Below are 6984 nucleotides of genomic sequence, written 5' to 3'. Positions count from 1 at the left end.
TATACCTTTTTTCTGATGCACGAACTCACTCTCCAGCATCACTAATAAGCAATCATTCTGTGTGTTATGCCTCCTGTGTCAGTGAATGCATGACTTCAAAGGCAATCTGATTCATTCTTTGCCAGCTCTAATGGCTAAAACTTCTTCCTTGTGTCAGAACAGTAACTTACACAATTCCTCTTAGTTTTTACCTCTGGAATATCAAATAGTCTTTTTTCTATGGCAATTCTTTTAAATGTGAAAAATCATTAAAAACAATACTATGATACATTTCTTATGTTATTTATAGCAGTCAGATTCTGTTAGCTATGGCAGTTTGCTTTTCACACAGAGGAGAGCTTTATATGCTTAATGTTAATATTAACAAATACATGTTTTTTTATTATGTGTCAGGAACTCTAATTTATGTATGATCACATGCCTTCCTCACAACCTTCCTATGAGGTAGGTACTATTATGATTTTTTTAGATTTTTAAATTTAAAATTTTTTTTCATTTACAGTTGACATTCAGCATTATTTTACATTAATTTCAGGTGTACAACACATGATTAGACATTTATATAACTTACAAACTGATCACCCTGATAAGTCTAGTACCCATCTGACACCATACATAGTTATACAATATTATTGACTATCATTTCCACGCTATACTTTACATTCTTGTGATTGTTTTTATAACTGGCTATTTGTACTTCTTAATCCCTTAATCTTTTCCATTCATTCCTCCCAACCTCCCTCCTATCTAGCAGCCATCAATTTGTTCTCTGTGTCTATAAGGTTTTTCCTTTTATTTCTTTTTTTTTTAGATTCCACATATAAGTGAAATCATATAGTATTTGTCTTTACCTGTATGACTTATTTCACTTTGCCACTTAGGATAATACACTCTAGATTCATCCACATTGTTACAAATGGTAAGATTTCATTCATTTTTATGCCTGAGTAATATTTCATTATATATATATATATATATTCCATTATATATAAATATATATTTATATATAAAACATATCACTACTTCTTTATCCATTTATTTATTGATGGATAATTAGGATGCTTCCATCTAAGCTATTTTATATAATGCTGCAGTGAACATGAGAGTGCGTATGTCTTTTTGAATTAGTGTTTTTGGATTTCTCAGATAAATACCCAGATTCGGTAGTTTATTTTTAATTTTTTGAGGAATCTCCATGCTAATTTCTATAGTGGCTGCATGTTTTACAATCATACCAACAGTGCAGGAGGGTTCCCCTTTCTACATATACTCATCAACATTTCTTTGTTGACCTATTGATGATAGCCATTCTGACAGGTGTAAGGTGATATCCCATGTGGTTTTAACTTGCATTTCCCTGATGCTTAGTGATGTTGAAAATCTTTTCATATGTCTATTGGCCATCTGTATGTATTCTTTGGAGAAATGTCTATTCAGGTCTTCTGCACATTTTTTAAATAAATTGTTTATTTTGTAGTGTTGAATTGTATAAGTTCTTGATAAATTTTGTATATTTTTAACTCCTTATTGGATGTATCATTGGCAAATATCTTCTATTGAGTAGGTTGCCTTTTTGTTTTGTTGACAGTTTTCTTTGCTGTACAAAAACTTTTTAGTTTGATGTCGGCCCATTTGTTTATGTTTTCTTTTGTTTCCCTTGACTGAAATTAGATATCCAAAAAATATTACTAAAATCAATGCTAAAGAGTTTACTGCCTATGTTTTCTTCTAGGAGTTTTAGAGTTTCAGGTCTTACATTTAAGTCTTTAATTTTGAGTTTATTCTTGTTTATGGTGTAAGAAAATGTTCTAGTTTCATTTTTTTCACCTGTATTCCTTCAGTTTTCCCAACACTAGTTATTGAGGAGATTGTCTTTACCCCATTATATGTTCTTGCCTCCTTTGTCATAGATTAATTAAGCATATTGCATGAGTTTATTTCTAGGCTCTCTGTTCCATTGATATATATGTCTGTTTTTATGCCAGTACCGTGCTGTTTTGATTACTACAGGCTTATAGTATAGTTGATATCAGGTAGTGTGATCCCTCCTACTTTTTCTTTCTCAAGATTGCATTGGCTAGTCAGGGTCTTTTGTAGTTCCATATAAATTTTAGGATTATTTATTCTAGGTCTGCGAAAAATGCCATTGGTATTTTGATAGAGATACACCGACTCTGTAGATTGCTTAGAGTAGTATGGACATTTTAATGATGTTGATTCTTCCTATCCATGAGCCTGATATATGCTGCTATTTATTTGTATCTTCTTCATTTTTTTTCAAAGACTTATAATTTTCTAAGTATAGGTATTTTACCTCTTTGATTAAATTTATTATTTTATTCTTTTTGATGTAATTGTAAATGAGATTATTTTCTTTCTCTCTCTGATAGTTCATTATTGGTGCAGAAAAATACAGCCAATCTCTAAATACTAATTTTGTATCCTGCTACTTTACTAAATTCATTTATCAGTTGTAATAGTTATTTGGTGGAATCTTTAGGTTTCTCTCTATATAATTTTATGTCATCTGCAAATAACAAGAGTTTTGCTTCTTTCCAATTCGGATGCCTTTTCTTTCTTTTTCTTGTCTGATTGCTATGGCTAGGACTTCCAATACTATGGTAAATAAAAGTGGTGAAAGTAGGTATCTTTGTATTGTTTTTGATTTTAAAGAAAAAGTTTTAGCTATTCATCACTGAGAATAACATTAGCTGTGGGTTTGTCATAAATGGCCTTTATTATGTTGAGGTATGTTCACTCTATTCCCACTTTGCTAAGAGCTTTTATCTTAAATGGATGCTGGATTTTGTCAAATGCTTTTTCTGCATATATTGATATGATTATTTGATTTTTATCTTTCATTTTGTTTATGCGTTTGCAGATATGAAACCAACCCTGAATCCCAGGAATAAATCCCACTCTATTATGGTGTAGGATCTTTTTAAAGTATTTCTGAATTTGGTATGCTAACATTTTGTTGAGGATTTTTGCATCTATGTTCATCAGCGATATTGGCCTATAGTTTTTTTGTAATATCCTCATCTGCTTTTGGTGTCAGGGTAATGCCAGCCTTGTAAAATGAGCCTGGGAACCTTCCTTCTTCATTTTTTTGGAAAAGTTTGAGAAGGACAGGTATTAATTCTTCTTTGAATGTTTGACAAAACTCAGCTGTGAAACCTTCTGGTCCAGGACTGTTTTTTTAGAGTATTTTGATTATCAATTCAATTTTGTTAGTGGTTATTGATCTGTTCAGATTTTTTGTTTCTTCCTGGTTCAGTCATGGAAGATTGTATGTTTATAAGAATTTATCCATTACTTCCAGACTGTCCAGTTTGTTGGCGCATAATTGTGCATAATATTTCTGTATAACCTTTTGTATTTCTCTGGTGTTAGTTGTCACTTTTATTTCTGATTTTATTTATATAGGCCTTCTCTCTCTCTCTCTCTCTCTCTCTCTCTCTCTCTCTCTCTCTCTCTCTCCTCTCTCTCTCTCTCTCTCTCTTTTGACGAATCTGGATAAAGGTTTATCAATTTTGTTTATCTTTCCAAAGACTCAGCTTTTAGTTTCATTGATCTTTTGTAGAGCTTTTATAGCCTCTATTTTGTTTGTTTCTGCTCTGATATTTATTATTTCCTTCCTTCTATTCACTTTGGATTTTGTTATTTTTTTTCTAGTTCCTTTAGTTGTAAGATTAGATTGTTTGAGGTTTTTCTTGTTTCTTGAGGTAGGCCTGTATTTTTTTAAATTTCCTTCTTAGAACTGTTTTGGCTATGTCCCAAGATTCTCATTCTTATTTGTCTCAAAGTATCTTTTGATTTATTCCTCGATCTTATTGTTAACCTATTCATTGTTTAGTAGCATGTTATTTAGCCTCCACATGGTTGTGTATTTTTCACTTTTCTTCTTGTAATTGATTTCTAGTTTCATACCATTGTGATAGGAAAAGATGCTTGATATGGTTTCAGTCTTATTATATTTATTAAGACTTGTCTTATGCCCTAATCTGTGCTCTGTTCTGGAAAATACTCCATGTGTACTTGAATATATTTTTTGTTGCTTTGGGATAAAATATTCTAAAAATATCAATTAAGTTCACCTGGTCTAATATGTCATTTAAGGTCACTGTTTCCTTGTTGTTTTTCTCTCTGGATGATCTACCCACTGACGTCAATGGGGTGTTAATGTCACCTACTATGAATGTATTACCGATGATCTCTCCCATTACATTAGTCAATATTTGCTTTATATATGTAGCTGTTCCTGTGTTGGGTGCATAGATGTTTACAAGAGTTACATCCTCTTGTTGGATTGATACCTTTATCATTATGAAGTGTATTTCTTTGTTTCTTGTTACAGCCCTTGTTTTAAAGTATATTTTGTCTGATATAAGTATTTTCATTTGCATGAAATGTTTTTTTCCATCTGTTTACTTTCAATCTGTGTGTGTCTTTTAACTTGAAGTGGGTCTCTGGTAAGCAGTATATGTATGGGTATTGTTTTTTATGTATTCAGACACCCTATGTCCTTTGATTGGAACATTTAGTCCATTTACATTTAAGGTAATTATTGATAGGTATGAAGTTTTGCCATTTTAGTCATTGTTTTCTGATTGTTTTTACAGTTCTTCTCTGTTCCTTTCTTATTTCCTTGTTCTCATCTCTTGTATGTTGATAACTTTCTATGTAGTGTCATGTTTGGATTACTTTCTATTTCTTATTTATGTTTTATAGATTTTTGGTTCATGGTTACCATGTGCTTCATACATACCAAGCTATGTTTATAGCAGTCAATTTTATGTTGATGGTCACTTAAGTTTGAACACATTCTAAAATCACTACCAATTTTACTCACCTCCTCCACATTTGTTTTTGTCATTATTTTTTACTTCTTTTTTGTGCATTTGTGCATATCCCTTAATTTATTGTTTTACATATGATCTTCCTACTTTTGCTTTGGAGCCTTTGTACTAGCTTTATAGTTGGTCAATCCACTGCTTTTACTAAGTGTTTGCCTTTGACAATGAGAAGTTTTTTTCTTTCCTATATTTTCTTATTCATACATTTGGTCTTTTCTTTTCTACTTAAAGAAGTCCCTTTAATGTTTCTTGTAATACTGGTTCATTGGTGATGAACTCCTTTAGCTTTTTCTTGTCTTGGAAGCTCTTTATCTGTCCTTCAATTCTAAATGATAGCCTTGCTGGGTAGATTCATCTTGCTTGTAGGTCTTTGCTTTTTATCACTTTGAATATTTCATGACAGCCCCTCCTAGCCTGCAAAGTTTCTGTTAAGAAATCAGCTGACAGTCTTATAAGAGCTCCCTTGTGCATAAGTATCTATTTTTGTCTTGCTACTTTTAAGATTCTCTCTTTGTATTTAACCTTTGCCATTTTAATTATGATGTGTCTTGATATGGGCCTCTTTGGTTCATCTTGTTTGTGACTTTCTGCACTTCCTGGACTAGTATGTTTATTTCCTTCACCAGGTTAGGGAAATTTTCTGTTATTTCTTCAACTAGGCTTTCAATCCATGCTCTCTCTTTTCTCCTTCTTGTACCTCTATGATGCCAATGTTGGTATGCTTAATGTTGTACCAGAGGTGCATTAAAATATCCTCATTTTTTAAAATTCTTTTTCATTTTGATGTTCCAATTGGGTGTTTTCCACTACCTTGACTTCCAGACCACTAGCTCAGTCCTCTGATTCATCTAATCTGCTGTTGATTCCTTCTAATGTATTCTTCATTTCTGATTCATTCTTTTTTATGGTTTATATCTCTTTGTTGAGGTTCTCTTTGAGTTCATCTATTCTTCCCCTAAGTTCATTGAGCATCCTTATAACCAGTGTTTTGAATTCTGTATCTGTTCGGTTGCTTGTTTCCATTTTACTTAGTTCTTTTTCTGATATTTTGTTCTCTTATTTCATTTGGGACATGCTTCTTTGTCTTCTCATTCACCTGAACTGGGTGCTTTGGGAGTGTCCTTTGTATGGGTTGTGTATACACCCCTGTTGTAGTTGAGCCTTGATTGCTGTTGGCACATGAGTGGGTGGGACTAACTCAGGTTGACTGTGACTACAGTGGGTGAGCTGTTGTGTAGTGGCTGACCCCACAGAGCAAGAGTTGCTTTAGCGGGACTCTGGTGCCAGCAGTGTCTGCCCTTCAGGTGTATTATTTGTGGGGCTCATTGGGTGGTATTCTGGTGTTGTCTGAAGCTGGATACTGACTGTATTGGTTATGGAGCCCCTTGGGAGGGGCTCTGTGGTTGGTTGCCTCTTGTGCTGGGCTTAGAGGTGCCTGGGAGAAGCTATTCTACAAACAGAGGCCAGCTGCCACTTGTGTCAGGCTTGGGACACTTTGGTGGGCACCAGAATGTGAGTTCAGGCCAGCTTCCACTTGTGTGAGTTTGTGGCTGCTTAACTGAAGTCAATACTGTCCCTAGCTTATGCGAGGCTAGGGGCCACCTGAGGAGAATTATAGTGTAAGTTGAGACTGGCACCACTTGTGCCAGGTTTTGGGCCATTTAGCAAGACGTAGAGGGCATGTTGAGACCAGCTGGTGCTTATTTGGGTTTGTGGACCTCTGAGAGATTTTAGGAGAGTTTGCAGCACAAACTGAGGTGACACTTGTGTAGAAAAGCCTTTGGAAGCAACTCAGGCCGGGCCCAAGATTTAGCTGGAGTGGGGGTCTCAGGGAATCACTGAGGCAGTGCAAACAGTGTCAGTTTAACAGAGAACTCAGCACCTTCACCTGAACCTTATGGGAGAGTGGGAGGAGGGCTCAACAAAGGAGAAATAGCACTTGCTGGTGCTTCCATCACTGGCAGAGCTGCCCTGACCCCTGTCCCTTCAGCCCTTCCCCTGAAGCTAGTCAATTCAGTTCCTCCCTGGTGCTTTTTTTCCCTAGTGCTTTTTGAGCTGCTGCCCATGCATTGGAGCCCAGAGTGAATGAGTTTGTGAGTTTGGCATTCCCAGTTCCCACAACCATAGT

Source organism: Rousettus aegyptiacus, unplaced genomic scaffold (genome assembly GCF_014176215.1).
Source record: "Rousettus aegyptiacus isolate mRouAeg1 unplaced genomic scaffold, mRouAeg1.p scaffold_m13_p_9, whole genome shotgun sequence".
Taxonomy (NCBI): Eukaryota; Metazoa; Chordata; class Mammalia; order Chiroptera; family Pteropodidae; genus Rousettus; species Rousettus aegyptiacus.
The sequence above is the reverse complement of the archived record's forward strand: the minus strand, read 5'-3'. Positions refer to the sequence as shown.